The following is a 17,576-nucleotide window of genomic DNA, read 5'->3' on the forward strand; positions in this document are numbered from 1 at the left end:
CAATCCACAGCTCTGGGCGCCGGGCGGCGGGGCGGCCGGGCGGCTGGGGACGGCTGGCGCCGGGCGGCCGGGCGCGGCCGTGGGCTGTGGGGTGGGGTCTGTGCGCCTCCTCCGAGGTCCCCGGCGCTGGGCGGTCTCCTCCCCACAGACCCCGCGGGAAGAGTGGTGAATTGGCTTTGGGTGTGTTGCCGGGTGAAAGGAGTTGTGGCCGCCGAGACCGCCCAGTTAAACGAGCCTGACGGCAATCTCCCTGCTGGCTTGGAGGGCTGGAGGAAAAGTAGTGTAACTCCCCGCCCTCAGGTCGGAACGCCGGAGGCTGCAGGGCAGAAATTTTCCCCCCAGCCCCTCGGTACCCATTGTTTTGTACCATCCCCTCCCCCATGCCTAGGTGGAAGAATAAGGACTCCAAAGCAGTAATTTCCCCGCCTCTCCCCACTCCCCTTCTCCCCTGTGTCTTCCCCCTCTTCCCTCTCAGTAGGGGAGTGTGATAAGTGCAAGTAGGGGTTCACAAACAGGTGGAATGCATGTCTATCCGGGAATCGGGAAGAAGATGCTCTTGGGGTGTGTTTTCCATCTCATCTCACCTTTAAACTTGGAAATTCGATTTTCTTTCCATTCGTTTGTATCATTTTGGGGGTGATGAGAGTAAAAGGAAACCCCGTTTTTCGACCTGTCCCCCCAAATGTTTTTGAGGGCTCTGGGGAAGCAAAAATTAGGTTGCAAATGTGGACCGTGGGGTACACTGGTCTCCAGCATCGAAGATTAGTCTGAGAGCTTACACCTGTGTAATCTCGTACAGGCTGTCAGAAGTTCCAGCATCTACACAGAGGGACTGCCGAATCAAAAACTTTGGGTTGCTGTTTTTCAGAATCCAAGGGGAGACTTGTGCAACCAAGTGCTTTGGTGTTTTAGTCAGAAACACTGACAAAGATCTTTAATTTTAAAGACTCAAATTTATTACTGCACCCCTTCACCGACACCCTTCCTTGGCATGGCCTTTACAACTGTTTTTGCTATGTATTTGAAGACATTTAGAGGTTTAGCTATTCACAGTTTGTAACATTCAGTAACTCTACAAATTAAATTACATATTCAAATTAAAAACATTTGCATTTTGCAAGTCTTTTTATTTTTTATATGAAGGTTAAAGATTATAGAAATAGATTACCTAAATATTTAATCATTCACCACACACGGAGCTTAGGCTGAATACTTAAAAATATTTAAGTATGAAGTCTTTTAAACTTATGAAGACAAAGTATTTTTATGTTATTTGAGTATGCATTTACAAGTAAAACAGAGAGAGAGGGTTTGTCTAAGGTGTAGCTTAAAGCTATCATGAAACACAGTCGTGAAATCTCAGTTTGTAGTTACAATCGTGGCCTCATTCTAAGAGTACACTTTCCCCAGATGCTTGTTCAGTTTCTGAAGAATTTGTCTCAGTTGGCCTTTGTTTTATAATAGCCTCATTGTTTTTTTTTTTTTTTCTGTCATTATTCAGAATTGACTATGGGTTGAAAACGGTATGAAGAGATATATTAATATTTTGAACCTAGATTGCATTTTAGGTTTTTATTTTGTGAGATGCCATAATAAGAAAGTAGATTAGAACTGTTTTTGATAATTGTAGCAAGTGCAGGTCAGAAGTCAGCATGTGACCTACAAACCACTCATAAATGTGAAGCACTTTGTTTAAATAGGAATATGAGAATTATTTTTGATATGCTTAGATATTCATTTCAAGTACTATCACATTGGGGAAAAGATGTAGCTAAGTTGTAGAGTGTTTGCGTAACATGTACAATGCCCTGGGTTTGATTTTTTTTTTTTCCTGGCCCTGCAGTAAATACGTACATAAATAAATAACCAGCTGTTCCTTCTGTGACTTGGGACAGAAAAGTCACAATGGTTTTTCCTCTTCCAGATATGACTGGTAGTATTCTATATGAAATAATCGCAAAATGGCTTCTGGATTATTGCTGGGGTATAAGTTTATTTGCTATCACCTGTGCCTGTAGCACATGCATACTTGTCAGAGGCCAGAAGTTGATGTCAGATACCCCGGAACTAGAGTTACAGAGGGTCATGAGTGGCCGTGTGAGTGCTGGGAATAAACTCCAATCCTCTAGAAGAGCAGCCAGCGCTCTTCAATTGCTAAGCCATTTTTTTTCAGCCTCAAATGTACATATTTTTTGTCTTTGATTGCCCATATCAACTGTGAATAAAATTGGAATGTTTTGTGCAAGTAACAAACATTTCAGTCATACTTGTTTTTAAAATATGCTGAATTATCCATATTTCTTGTATGTTTCTGAAAGACTTTTGGTTTTTAAAGGGCAATTTACATATAAAAACACTCTTGGTATTTTAGACCAAAATGAAAGCTAGATATCTCTTGTGTAGTTGTAGGTATGAGTCCTTGGCAGGTGAAGATTGAATAAGAGACTGTCTCTGAGATGCAGTTGCTATGCCCTTCATAGGCTGATTATGTGCGAAGAGGCCCAAAATCTTTGCTTTAACCAAGATAGAGTTTAAACCAACCAACCAACCAACCAACCAACCAACCAAAGAAACAAACAAACAAACAAACAAACCAAACCAAAAACAACAACAAAGCAAAACAAAAAACCAAAATGCAAACCAAAAAACCAAATAAGTTACCTCACAGAGTTCTGAGGTTTGTAACTTAGACATGGTGTAAGACTTCTGGAATTTGTTTACAAAATTCTCTAAGTTAAGGGAGAGAGTTTAGATATTAGGCTAAATGTCAGTGTTTATTGTTGTTAGACTGTTAGTGAGTGGGTAAATGTTCTGTTGTAAATGAATTGACATTGCCTGAATAATTTACAGAATAATATGTAAAGTGATACTTGCAATGAGTCATGTAAATAATTAGGCTGGTGGGTAATTTTATATAATGTTAGACTTACCATATTTCTTGTAGCTTATATTTTGTATCAGACGCTTTATAATTTAAGGGTAATGAACTGAAGCATGAACATAACCATCTGCTAGTTTTACATTTCGTTAACTGCTTAGTCTTCACATGTGTGCTACACCACTTCAGAGCTGTGCCATGTAGATCTTTTTAGAAGTATTCTCTTAATGAAGTGAACTTGCAGTATTCTTGTCTAAACTTGACTTAAAATTTGAAGTTTCATAAGTTACAGGCTACTTGTAGTGTGCTTGAGCTTGGCATTTGCAGAGTATCTGAAATGTGATTGTTAATCAGTACAAGCTGGAGAAAACATTTTAAGTCTGAAAACAATTTTTATTCTAAAATAAATATCTCTTTTAAGGTAAAATAGTTTTTATTCTCCTTGTCCCCAACTTTTTAGCAAAGCATTGTTAGTTCAGGGAAGCAAAATTGGAACACACGAAGAGTATTATAATTACAAAGCGCACTTAAGCTTTTGAGTTGATACCATGTGTTTCTTAAGTGTGTAGTTCTCATTGTCAAGATTGGAGAAAACGAATGAGATTTCATACTGTCTCATTACAAGTAGGCTGGTCAGAAGAGGTAACAAAAGATGGTGCGTTCTGTGCAGTAAGGGTTCTTTTACGGAAAAGAGTGAACACACTGCCTGGATCTAAACCTTTTTGTTTTTCCTTCTGGTTTTTTGAGACAGGGTTCCTCTGTGTAGACTTGGCTGTCCTGGACTTGCTTTGTAGACCAGGCTGGCCTGAAACTCAAAAGACATCTGCCTGTCTCTGCCTCTCTCAGTGCTGGAGTCACAGGTGAGTGCCACTGTGCCCAACCCTAAACATTTTTTAAAAGGGCAGAATCAGCCTGTTAAATACACCTCAGAGGGTTTTATGAATTGTTTCTGTGACATCTTTATAGCTCTATGAATTAATTATGTTTCAATATGTTACTTACCCTCTGTTATTAGAAGGCCTGCTATTTTAATTATAAAATGTTATAGCTGACGAGTCTTTTTTTTTTGAGGCTGGGGAGATGGCTGCATGGGGAAAATGCTTGCTGTGTAAGCCTGAGGATCTGAGCTTGGATCCCCGGCAGCCACCTGTGTAACCCCAGTGCTAGTGGAGGCTGAGCCTGGCAGCTCCTGGGGGCTTGCTCCCATATAGTCTACCTGAAGTGGTGAGCTCTGGATTTGGTATCAGAACCTTTCTTTAAAAAATTTGTTTTTGAGAATGAAGGAGGAAAAAGGACAAACCTTAGGTTGACTTCTCTGTACGCACACACACAGGTGTGCACACATCACACATGTGCCAAAAAGATCTTTAATTTCGCCTTGCTCTCCTGTTCCTACTTTATCAGATACAATCTTACACAGCCCAAGCTCACCTCAACCTCTGAAGTGCCAGGGTGGCCTGTAACTCAGCCTTCTGCTACAGCGTCTCGAGTGCTGGGATTCTGTAGGTTCACCACCATGCCTTGTTCTTTTGATTTGTTTCTAATGTCCTGGAATTAATGAGTATCAAATGGCTTCTTCCGATATAAATAGTTTCTAGAATTGGAAATTAATTTTATCAGTTAATGTTTCAGGTTTTCCAGGTTGTAATTCTTGTATCACCCACTTTGCTTGGAAGCCTTTCTTAGTAGTTATCGTTTGCCTGTCCTACTTGTCAGTGGTGCTGAGGTGCAGAGGTAAGTACTTGTCCCTCTTTTCCTCAGTTAGGGTTTGTTGCAGGAGCTGGACAAGCCACACTTACACATGTGCCAAGTGCTGTAACAGCTGTGTCATGGGCTCACACAGTTAACACTGAGACTGTCCCGTGGGTGGTCTCTAAAGGGTAGGAAAAGAGCAAGGGTTAGACGTTAGGTTCATTTGGGAACTGTGAGGACAGCTGTTTGGTCCAGTAATATTTTTTAAATCTTTAAAAACTTAGTTCAAGTGTGTATGTGTACAGGCAAGTGAGTGTCAAAACGAGCTGTGTGTGTGCCGGTCAGAGCCATAGCTGTTTCTCCTTGCACTGTTCAGGTCCTGGGACAGAACTCAGGCTCTGAGGTGGCCTGTTTTAACCCACCTAACCATATCTTTGGTATCATCCAATATTTTAAGCCCTATAGTAGAGTTTCAATGAAGTATATATTTTTAGTGGTTATTTCTTGTGTACCTAATTCATCGACTATAGATGTGTATTAATGTTAAGGGATATTTAAATAATTACTTAAAACTTTTACCTAAGTGAAATTTTTATTAATATTTTAATGAAGTACAAAGAGGACATATCAGCCTAGTGTGTGATAATTTTGGGGCTTATTGGTAATGTATTTAAAATTTATATTTAAATATTGTTTTCTTTTAGGCAATACATAAAGAATGACATACTAAGAACACAGTTAATTTTATTATATAAATATTACTTCTGTGTATAATAAAAAAACCCCTTATTTTTATACTTGGTTGACAGTGTTCATTCTTTAGGTAAATCTGATTCTGTGGTCAGCAATCAGATCCTGATGGAAAGCTTTGTATGCTTTTACTGTTTGAACTTGAGAACTGAGTAATTTTGGTGAGTAATTTTGGAGAAAGGGTCTCCTTAGGTAATATAGACAGACTGCCTTAGAATCAATCATCTTCTTTCCTCCTAAGTATTGAGATTATAGGTCTGTGTGACTACATCCAGCAGTTAAGTAACTTTATTATTTCTTAAATGGTATAAAGAGACTTACAGAAATTTGGGGTATTCCTTCTTTTAGATTTTTTTTCTTCATTTCAGCAGTTCACCTTAAAATGTTATATATAATATCCCATGTATCTCAAAGTTATTAGGAAACTAAGAATTTCTGATACTCTCTGCTTTGATACTACCCATGTCTCTTTCAGGCCTTAGTTTGATGTCATGTCGTTTGGAAGATTTTTGCTTTCTAGATGTAAAGAATCTGTGTTTTCTCTTTTACAACATTCATCACTTTATGATGATTTGCTTAATATCTTTTTCCTGAAACATAAGATTCATGTTGAGCACTGGCTGTTTGTCTTTATTGCTTTTTAATGTATTAACAGTGTTTTGACCTTGTAGAAAATTACTTTAAAGTTATTAATAATGCAAAACCCCAGACAAACTGAATAGGCCATTAAAAGGGGCAAGGAGATATTAGCACATTCTTGGTCTTAAATGCACTTAAAAAAAAATCCTTAGATTTTAATTGAGGCCTTTATATAATACGCAATTAAAATAGTTACCAAATGGTAAAAAGATTGAAATTACTCCTATAGGCTGTAACAGACTTGACCATAAGAGCCTGGGAAACTACTTAAAAAAAAAAAAAAAAAAGAAAGCTGGGTGTGGTGGCTGCAATCCCAGCAGTTTGATTGTCCTGAGTTCAGGCTAGTCTCTGCCAGTTTATTTAGAGACCTTGTCTCAAAACAAATAGAAAAGACAGTTGGAAGACATTTTTAAAAAAGATAGTATTTTATAGCAACTTAATATTTGTAAGTATTTGGAATCTTTCAAGATGCCATTTGTTTTATAAATAGAATAATTCAGGGATAATGCAGTACCATAAAGAAGTCAACTGGTATAGTTTGTTAAATATTACAAAATGTGTATTTCAGAAAGATTTCAAACCTGAATTACATGGTTTAAAGGTTTTAGTGTTAAGCTTTTGTTATTGAAAAATTTTGCCTAATGAGGTGAAACATAATGTATCAACAAGCATTTAGTGGAAAAGTAAATGAAAACAAATAATTATTTGAAAGTGTTGGAGTGGTACAATAACATATTACTACCTTAAAATTTTCAAAGGTGGAATTTTATATTTAACCTCTAGTGGCTTGATTAGCTGTGAAATATGTGAAAATTTTAGCACGTTTTTCTTGATCAGTGTTGTTTGAAAATGTAACCTGTTTATACAGTGACATGACAAAATGGCCAAAGTGTTGTTGCAGCTTTTATTGTTTTTCTGAGAATAAACTTTATTTCTCTTGTCATCTCTCAGTCACCTGGATTGGGAAATTTGTCAGGATGACAATTATTATTATTACTATTATTTTTTACCAGAATTTAGGGTTGTGTAAGAGATTGGATGAGCCAAGCATAGTGGCTCACACGTGTAATTCCAGCATTTGGGGAGAGAGAGGCAGTGAGTTCGAGGTCAATCTGGTCTACACAGTGAGTCTAGGACAGCCAGGACTACACAGAGAAACCCTGTCTCAAAAAACGAAAACTCAAAACAAAACAAAACAAAACAAACAAACAAACAGACAGAGATCGGATGACCTGGTGGAGAGTGTATTTAATTGTGATGCTTTAGTTTGTATATATTTGGGATATACATTTCACTCAAAGCCTTAATTTCTAGCTCAAATACTTGCATTTATATCTTAATATTAAGATATCTTGAAATTTGTGACTATATATGGTAGGTAGAAGAAAAGTTACTTTTTGTTAAAACAAATACTGGCTTATCTCTGTGTTAATCATAGTTCTGAATTCATAGAAGTGAGATGCTTATATAGTAGGCAGCTTAAAGTAGTAAATTTTATGATTTAATCTTAAAGACATTTATTTCTGTGCTTTGGAAGTAGTGGTCTGAAATTCTTTTTCTTTCTTTTTTTTTCTTTTTTTTTTTTTTTTTCCTTTTTTTTAGTTTTTTGAAATAGGGCTTCTTTATGTAGCCCTTGGCTGTCCTGGACTCACTTTGTAGATCAGGCTGGCTTTGAACTCACAGAGATCCGCTTGCTTCTGCTTCCCAGAGTGCTGGGATCAAAGGTGTGAGCCACCATACCTGGCTTGAAATTCTTAATCCTAGAAATAATGGCCTCAATTCAAAATACCCACCAAGCCATGGTGGGAACTTAGTAAATAATGTGGAGTGCTGCAGTATTTTAAAGGCTTTCTCTTCCTGTTGTATAATAACTTGTAATAGTACATGCATAACATGGGTTAACAAAATCTATAATAGTGCAAAGACTGTCTAATACCAAGTTTTGTTTTGAGTACTAAAGGCCTAAATATGATCAGTGAAAGTTTGCCAAAAATTGGATGGCAGATGTTTTAGGTATAAAATATAAAAAATATTTTGGAGCTTGAGAAAAAAAAAAAAACTTTTTGAAAATAGGGACACTATTTTCAAAACAACTTTTTTTTCTTCTTCTAAGCCAGGTGCAGTGCTCTGTGTCTATAATGCCAGCACTTTGAAGGTAAAGCGGAGAAAACTGAAAGTTCAGTGTCATCTTTGGCGTCATAGTAAATTCAAGGCCAGCTGGACTCTGTCTCAATATTTTTTTTCTTTTCTTTTCTAATTTTGGTAACTACAGTGTAAATATTTTCACAATGCTGTTGTGTACAAAACTTAAAAAGTTCAGTGAAAGTTTTCATTTTACTGTAATTAAAAAACAATTTGTCTGTGACATGTGCCTGTGAGTGTGCATCTCTGCAGAGGCCTGAGGTTGAAGTCAGGCGTTCTTCCTCTTGCTCATTACCTGGAGCTCACTAGTTCAGCCATGCTGGCAGACCAGTGAGTGCCATGCCTTGCCTTGCCTGTGTCTGCCTCTCCACTGCTGGGATCACAGACATTCCCCTCCTGCTGACTTTTTACTTGAGTGTGGTGAATCTCAACTGAGATCTTCATGCATGCGAAGCAGGCACTGAGCCATCCCCCTTTTTTACAATCCACTTACTTTGCAAAGGCTCCACCCCTAAAGATGATCACGGTGGGTTAAGCATGAGCCGGAGCAGCAGGGAGTGTCCCAGCAGGGTGGGGTGCACCGGGGTGTTACATGGAGAAGGTAGCATATCCAACTGGGAATTGTGTGGTTCTATTTAATGTGTGAAATTATAAAGTTAGTAAAATACCTGCTGCTTTTCAGTATTTTGAGTATCTTTTGATGAGAAATTCCTTTTAACCTTTAAGTTAAATTAGTCGTGGCTGTTTGATGTTTCTTTTGATCTTATATGCTGTCTAAAAAATACTCAGATATTTTTCAAATCCAAAAGATGTATGTTATATTTTCCATTTGGCTGGAGAAAGCTCAGCAGTTAAGAACATTGGCTGCTTTGCTCTTCCAGAAGATTGGGGTTTGGGTCCAGGCTTCTAAATGGTAGCTCACAGCCATCTTTAACTCCAGTTCCAAGGGATTCGATACCCTTTTCTGACCTGTGGCCACCAGGCATATGTATGGTATACATACATATGGTAAAACACTCAGGATTTTTTTAAAAAAGTCATATTGAAACAATATTGTTAGAATAGTAGGCAAATAAAATACTTGAACATACAAATCTTCTTTTAAAGTCTTAAAAATGGAGTACATAAATGATGGAAAGGCCATTTATTTTATAATCATGACACATTACTGATAAGCCACATATTTGAAGATCATATGCTCTCATCTTGTTATTTATGTTACTTAATTTTTCTGACTTTAGAGTAATGGGAAATATTTACAGTCATCGACAAAGTGAAGGACTGTGGATTTATGCATATAAAAATGAAGCATTAAATTAATAGCTTTATAGTACTGTTAATGATCTATTGGCTACTATAGTGACCTTAGCATGTGTAATAAAATAGTAATTACATGGTATTTCTCTTGTTTTATACTTATCTACCCTCTGGGTTCTTGGCTGGTCTGTTAATTAAATTGATATAGTTAGACTAACAAGAAAAAAACCAAATTTAATGACATGTTAAAATAGGAACCTTACAAAATATGAGGCTCAAAGACAGACCAGATGATTCCATTTTTGTATATGGAATATTTGTAGAAGGTAGAAAGGAATAGAGATTATGGGCTTCTGGAGGTGGTTATGTTATAGGTATGTGAATGGAGGGATTGTATAGAAATAAAGATTTGTTATGTAAATAAAGCCAGGTAATAGTTATACAGGAAGTGTTAAGGCTTAGAACTCAGTGTTAGAAAACTTGACTGGCGTGGGCAAAGTGGTTAGTTCAGTCCCTAGCACTCTAAAAAGCAAGATCATCTCTATTCCTGGTACTGATAACGTGTCAGTCCTCAGAGTAATCTGATGAAAATATGCCAGTGGAAATGCATTTTGGGTGGCAAACACTGACCTCCAAAAGTCACATTAGGGTTTTGTGTTCTGAACTCCAACGATAACCAACATTAAAAACTTACTGCCAGTTTGCACAGGGAAATTTTGAGAATGCTTTGGTTTTATAGGATCAGTTTGGAAATGCTTGTCAAGAAAAGACAGTATAAGTGAATCTTTTTGGTAGTGTTTCTGTGGTATAAAGACTTTTTAGATAATGTTTCATTAAAGTATCTGATGTTGAGATTCTGCCAGTTAACTTTATAGTTTATACACGTGGAAAATTGGACTTGTATAAAAAAGAGCGATGGTCCCAATTAAGGTTTATGCTGTAGGTTGTTTAAAAAAGGAAATTTCAGCTCTTTGTTTTAAATTTGTGTGTCTGGAATCTAATTTACATATAAAGTAATACAGATTTCCTGGGAAAACTTCCACTTATTTATAAGAATATGAATTAGGTCCATCCTGTCTTTATATCTGCCAAACTATTAGTATTTTATCTTGCTTTCTTACCAAGGAATGGGAGAAAAGTAAATTTGAAGGTGAGATATATATGAATTCTTGACTTGATTCTAATTATATGGACACATAGAGAAAACATTCATTGGCAGGAATTCTTTTAAACCCTTGTGAAAACTAATCCTATCTCAGGTTCACTTAAATGTGCAAAGAAGCATTCTTTCAGTTCTCTTGAAAACCACAGTGCTTTTTAAAGCCTGTTAATATTAGCACAAATCTTTTTGTTCTTTGTACTATTACTTTGGCTTTCTGATATGGGAGATTCTCTTTTTAAACTCTTCACCATGAAAAATAGTTATATGTAATTTGAAATCAAGAGTTGGTTATCCTTAACTTATTTAAAAGAACTTTTCATATCTTCAGAAACAGTAACAAAAAATTACACCTGCATTCTTGCCATTTTTCATATATAAAAATCTGAGTGAAGGAGAGTTGTTTTAAGTAGCTTATAAAGAAACATTATATATGAGATAAGGGTTTGTGTTGTTTATTCAACCATATCCAATAAGTGTTTATTGATTTATGCTTGTTTATGCTAAATAAATTTATAGTATCTTGTGTTATGAAGAGCTTCACATAAAATATGCTTGTTTATGAAAGGAGTAGGATGTCCAGTGTGGTCAATAAAACTTAGCAAAGCCAGGTGTGGTGTACACCTATGGTACACATCTATAATTTTAACGCTTTAGAGACTGAGATAGCAGGAGTACAATAAGAAGCCTGCTATATATTCCAAGTCATCTTGGGATATATAGAAGGCCCTGTCCTAAAAGACCAAATCAACAACAACAAGTATCACAAAGTTTAAGTTGAATATTATTATTATTATTTATTGTTATTCAGTAACTATAACTATGGTAAATATTGTAACTATTGGGATATAGCTGAAAAAGATACGTTGGTTCCTATTTACTTATTACCTTTAAATGGCAGAATCCTACCTGAGAAGTATAATACAGGGTACTAAGTGTCTGACAGTGGATATTTTAATTAGTTTTAGTTTTTGAGACAGGGTCTTACTCTGTAGCCCTGACTGTCCTGGAACTCACTATTGTAGACCAGGCTGGCCTTGAAGTCAACAGAAATCTTTCTGTCTCTAGTTACAAGAAATGGTAGGCCCCAATGTAGTATGTGAAAGAAGTTCATATGACCGGAGTGTAAAGTGGGAAATGCTAGGGTTGTAGCAGAAGTAAGCTGGGACCAGATCATAAAAGGATTGCAAATTACTGCTGAATTTCTAGGTTTTGTCTTGAGGGCTGTTTTTAAGTGTTTTAGTTTGCACAGTGACCTGTTAGGTTTGAGTGTTTGAAAGATCACTAATTACAGTGATTATGTTAAGAACAGAGTGGGATGGATATGGTAAGACAGGTAAGGAAGCCAGTGTAGGAGAGAATTGCCTATACTGGACTGTGAGTAAGATCAGAGTCTATACTGTGGGTAGTGGCAATACAGAGAGAATACAGAGAGGTTGAAGAAGTCATGGGAAGTTTTTGGAGAGTAATGAATAGGATTTAGTAATTGTTGATATGTCGGAATTGAAGGAGAGAAGAAATCATGGTTTCAGGATTCCTGGTTACCTTATACCTTTTTCAGAAGGTGGTTATGTGGGTTGCTTTCTACTTTAACTGTTCTCTCTCAGGAAGACTTCCCTGATTCCCTTACTTACTTTGAGGCCTGGGTTGATGATCTTCTCTTTGCTTATGAACACATCGTTGCGTTGCTTTACCCACTTGTTTGTAAGTGTGTAGGCAAGCACTGTGCACTGAACACAACCAACGATATGTAAAGAATAATGTAATAAATGTTGACTGAGGGAAGATTGTCTTAGTTTGGGTTTTATTGCCCTAAAGAGATACCACAAGCACAACAATTCTTAACTGCTGAGCCATCTCTCCAGCCCAAGCACAACAATTCTTATAATGAAAAGTATTTATTTTGGGTTGGCTAACAGTTTCAGAGGTTTGGTCCATTATCATCATGTTGGGAGCATGGTGGCATGCAGGCAGGCATGGTGCCGGAGGAACCCAGAGTTCTACATCTTGATCCACAAGCAACAGCAGGAGACTGCCCAGGCATAGCTTGAGCGTAGGAGACCTCAAAGCCTGCCCCACAGTGACACATTTTCTCTAATAAGGCCACACTTCCTAATAGTGCCACTCCTTATGGGCCAAGAATTCAAACTCATGAGTCTGTGGGGACCATTACCTATTCAAACCACTACTTCTTAATGAAAACTTTAATGTTTATAATTGGATACAATTGTCTTCTAATCTGCTAATGTCCCAAAACATGTTTGTCCACTTTTGAATTAGACCATTTTATGACTTTTGAATACTAATTGTAGAAACTGTATGTATAATTCTGACTTGAAGTATTGCATAAATTAAGTTACTTAATTTGATAAAGTTTCTTTAGACTTCATTGACCGCTCTTCTTCATGCTTTCTAGGTTTTATGTGGTTTTCTTGTCAGTTTAAAAACCAACATACCCAACCAGTATTGGATTATTGTTGTTGTAGTATAGAAATTTTAAAAGGAGTGTTGATCATTATAATATAGTTAACAAATGTTCATATAGAGATGAAAGTAAAAATCATCCTTACTGGAAAGATAACATCACTAACATTTGATGTTTTTTTTTTTCTAGACTTCTGAGTGATTAAAACAAAAATGCCAAATGAAAAGGCTTACAATATATAAGAAGACATAGTACTAATATACCTTTTATTCAGAGAACCCTGATAAGTAGTATGCGACCAAGTAACCCAGTATAAACGACGACTGTCTGTAGGGATGGCTCACTAGTTGACAGTGCTTGCTGCTTTTCCAGAGGATCCAAATTCAGTCCCAGCATCCATGTCAGGCAGCCACAGCCATTATAACTCCAGTTCTAGAGGATCTGACACCCTCTTCTGGCCTCTGCAGGTACCCACACACTTATGGCATACACTCATGCAGACATAGAAATAAAGAAAAAAATCTAGAAATAAAAAGGGGGTCTCTAACCTTCAAGTCTGACAGGAGATCAGCCACATCACATAGACCCATGAACGTGGAAGCAGTGTGTGATGTAGGTGGATCAGAGGCCACTCAGGATAGCTTTTCTTCGGTCTCACTTGATTATTGTCACTGAAAACTGTGGACCCAGGGAACCCAAGGATTTTGATGTTTTTAATGAGAAGTAGGAGTCTAGCTTTTTACGTAAAGCTGTCTGATTATATTGTGCTGCTTTCAGGAAAATGAAGACTGCATTGTGTGTTTAGTATAATGTAGCTATTAGTCATATTTTCTCTGAATATTGCAATGGTAGAATGAAAGGATTTGCTCATTAATAATGTAGATTAAAATAGCACTTTATCAAGTTGATGATGATAAATAATTTGAAAGATTGAGAATATAAAATAATGGGAGCTCTTTGAAAAAAGACAGTACCTCCTATAAAAAATTTAAATGTATATTGATTCTTAGTTCAACTTTCAGCTTTCATATTTCTGTATGGCTTACAGAAATATTAGCTCTGATGAGTGCAGGTTTATGGCTTGTGATGGCATTACCTGTCTTAGTAAAAACATTTTTTAACATAAATTAAGAAAATAATTAGAAACATCCTATATGTGGGTTGATACAGGAATAAATTGATGTACCATAAGTCATAGTGAGCAATAAGAAAGGATGAAATATATCTATATGGAATGGGTCCAGAATTTACTGCTTATCATTCATATGTGAACTCCCAATGTATCATACACTATATTGTGTATGGTAACAGGTGCCTATGTAATATACCAGGGGATTGTACTGTGTTTTACTATCTTAAATTTTCACTGTTTTGTTATTTTAGGCATATCAGAACAATAAGTTCCTTTTAATACAGTGACACATTAAACTTCTAGTTTATAGAAATATATTTGCATCTGACAATTGGTATTTATATGACCCGTGAAGTACAGAAATATATTTTTGTGTATAGTGGTCAGAAAAAAAACACAAATAGCACTGTGTGCAGCAGCTGTAATGTTTCTAAAGGCAGCTTAGTAGTTTGTGTTGAGTCAACACATGGTTAGTGCACGGTATTTAAAGAGGAAATGTCAGTTCTCTCTCCTACTCTGAAATGTCTGCTTAGGTTCAGTTTTTTGTTGTGGTTGTTCTTGTTCTGTTTTTTGTTTGTTTGTTTGCTTTTGGTTTTTTGGTTTTTTGAAGACAGGGTTTCTCTGTGTAGTCTTGGCAGTCTTTGACTCACTTTGTAGACCTTACTGGCCTCAAACTCACAGAGATCCGCCTGCCTCTGTTTCCTGAGTGCTGGGATTAAGTTTTATTTTTATTTTTAATCTAAATTAGAAGCATGCTTTATGTATATGATTGTTTTGCATATATGTATGTCTGTGCACCACCTGTATGTTGGGTGCAATATATGAAGGCCTGAGGAAGGTGTTTGATCCCCTAGAACTGAAGTTATAGATGGGAGTTGAACTGGGTCTTTCAGAAGAGGAGCAGGTACTGTTAACCATTGAGCTGTGTCTTCAGCCCCCATTTTGTTTATTCTTTGATAAGTTCATATGTGAGTACAATGTATTTAGCCCCCTCCTCCTGTACTCCCTCCTAATTTGTTTGTTTATTTGTTGTAACTTAGTGAATTCAGTTAGTGATGCCCAAATATGCATGGGCATAGGACTGCACCCATTGGAACATGGGTAACCTGTCATGGGCTGGACTGTTGAAGAAAAGTGACCCTGTACTCTATTAGCCATCAGCTGCCCGTAGTACCTCCAGTAGGTATAGGGCTTCCTGAATATTTTTTCTGGTGTTGGACTGTTGACTGGTTATGTTTTGTGCAGGTCTTTTTTTTTTTTTATCAAACATAGCTACTGGAGTTTCATGAGTATGACATCCTGTTAGGTCCAGAAAACAGTTTTGTAGTCCTCCCAACCCTCTGGCTCTTAGATTCTTTCTCTGAGCCTTGTTGGGAAGGTGTGGTTTAGGGCTGAGCATGCCACATCACTTGCTCTGTGCAGTTTGGTTAGCTGTGAATCTCTGTGTTAACTACCTGCCATCTGCTGCATAAAAGCTTCTCTGATGAAGGGTGAGAACGGCACTCGTCTGTGTAAAAGGATAAGTATTTAAATGGCCGTTTAGAACAATGTCCCATGAATAAAATAGTAACAGTAGGGCCTATGGTCTCCAAAGCCATGAGTTGTTGATCAGGTTTATAATACCAGTGAGTTCCCTCCTGTACAGTGGGTCTTAAGCCCCTCCCCACCCAGAAAAGACAAAATCTCTGTTGGTTACTCCCATAGCATTCATGTCACTATTACACCCATAGGCAAATCTTGCCGTGCTGGTCATTATCATAGCTCACAGGGTTCACAGCAAGGTATGAGTTGGTGGCTTTTCTCTCCCCATAGCTGCAAAGCATGTTCTAGCACTGAGCTAGCTTTCAGGGAGGAAGCTTTCAGATCAGTTTGATTTCTTCATATGCTGTGCTCAAAACATATGATGTCTTACCATCAAGTTTTAGTGGGTAACCACAAGCAAGGGCAATAGCCTGTATTGTTTGGGGGATCTCTAGGACTGCCCCTGACTAACAACCCCATGGGGTATCCCACACTCACACTAGGCTTTTTGTTTATTAACTTGTAGTTTCTGGGAGGGGCATTTTTCCTGTGCAGATCTAATTAACCATATAAATATAAATATAAATATATGTTTATGGCTTATAAATCAGTTGGTTTCCTTACACATTTTCAACTTATTGTTAACTCCCCTTTCTTGCCTCCTTTTCCCTGTTTCATTTATCTATTTCTGTGTGTTTGTGTGTGTATGAGAGAGACAGACAGACTGACAGACAGAGACAGATGGGGGCATACATGTGATCTAGTCTAAGACATAAAATGAGCATATTAAACTTACCTATTTTATGGCATCCTCTTTTACAACTGATAGATTGAGATAAATTGTAACATATAATTAAAGGTATAAGATTTTTATCATAAAGATGTAAGTATACATCATGCCATTTACTCTTTTTGTTGATCATTCAACATTTCCAGGGGTTGTAACATTTACGTTGTATTTGGCAGTCATGAGTATTTGTCATTTTGCCTTAGTTATTGCCTGGCAGAACTATTAAGGTTAGCACATAAAAACAGTTTTCTTTGAGTTTTAAACATTTGCTAGTTTTTAACCCTGGACTATAATTAGTCTGGATATAAATTCTTGGGCACAGTTTCTTCCTTGAAGAGCTTGTAGTTATTTCTCTGCTGATTTTTATCACTAATTACTTTTTCCTCTCTGTGTTTATAAACTTTAGATGTATATGAATTGTTCTTACTGCAATCTTAACAGTGTAGTATGGATTTTCTCCATTTTATTTTCTGAACACCATGCAGGAATCCTACAGCTCAGTTTTAAACACTACCTGCATTTAGTATCAGATCCCATAGGTTAAAAGTCTCAGTGCTGAAAGACTGCTCCACTTTAAGCACTGGTCTGGCTACCCAGACTTTTCTGTAGCCAACTAGCTTTAAACTAAAGTAAATGAATTGCCAGAAAGGGTTCATAGACTGTTGGAAGTTCTGTTTTGATTACTGGTTTAATATAAAGGATGTGGCCCAAGTTAAATGGAAGAGGTATATTAGGCAATATGAGGAAAATAGTATGAATGTATATTTTTTACAGCACCTTAGTATATTTACCAAATCAGAAATTCTGCAAGCTTTGTAGTTTAGAGATTCTTACCGAGGTTCATTACATAGGTGTGATTGGTTAAACTGTTGGCTATTTGTTATTAAGCAAGTATCCAGGTCCTCTCATGTATAACTGGGAATTGGGTAGGACTGTTTCAGAAGCCTTATCAGGTAGTTTATACTTCATTAAAACTTGACAGAAGCAATTCCTTGACATTTAATGTAGTGTTTGTAAGACTGTATCAGTGAACTACTTCCAGATTTTTACTTAGACATAATAACAGACTCATGGGAAATCACAAGAGAGCCTATTACCTGGCTTCTTGTGGTGTTGTCATCCTATGTAATTATAGCACATTGTCAGTATCAACCTTAAAATTGACATTGGTATGGCACTGTTAGATTATAA

The 17,576-nt window shown here is 36.9% G+C and overlaps 1 protein-coding gene across 4 annotated transcripts in view; it reads left to right on the forward strand.

Annotated features, from left to right (window-relative positions):
• Shoc2 (SHOC2 leucine rich repeat scaffold protein) overlaps positions 1-17,576 on the forward strand; it is an 84,392-nt gene that overhangs the window by 754 nt on the left and 66,062 nt on the right. Inside the window, exons 1-3 of one of the 4 annotated variants that reach the window (XM_055591488.1) lie at positions 3,200-4,380; positions 4,511-4,612; positions 5,380-5,481. The exons of 2 other annotated variants lie outside the window; for them this stretch is intronic. The gene's annotated coding sequence lies outside the window, so the exon portion shown is untranslated. Of the gene's footprint in view, positions 1-3,199; positions 4,613-5,379; positions 5,482-17,576 lie in introns of those variants that run through there. One more of the 4 variants, XM_055591489.1, reaches the window with a different exon arrangement.

Source organism: Psammomys obesus, unplaced genomic scaffold, assembly GCF_907164565.1.
Source record: "Psammomys obesus unplaced genomic scaffold, mPsaObe1.curated_primary_1811, whole genome shotgun sequence".
Classification (NCBI taxonomy): domain Eukaryota; kingdom Metazoa; phylum Chordata; class Mammalia; order Rodentia; family Muridae; genus Psammomys; species Psammomys obesus.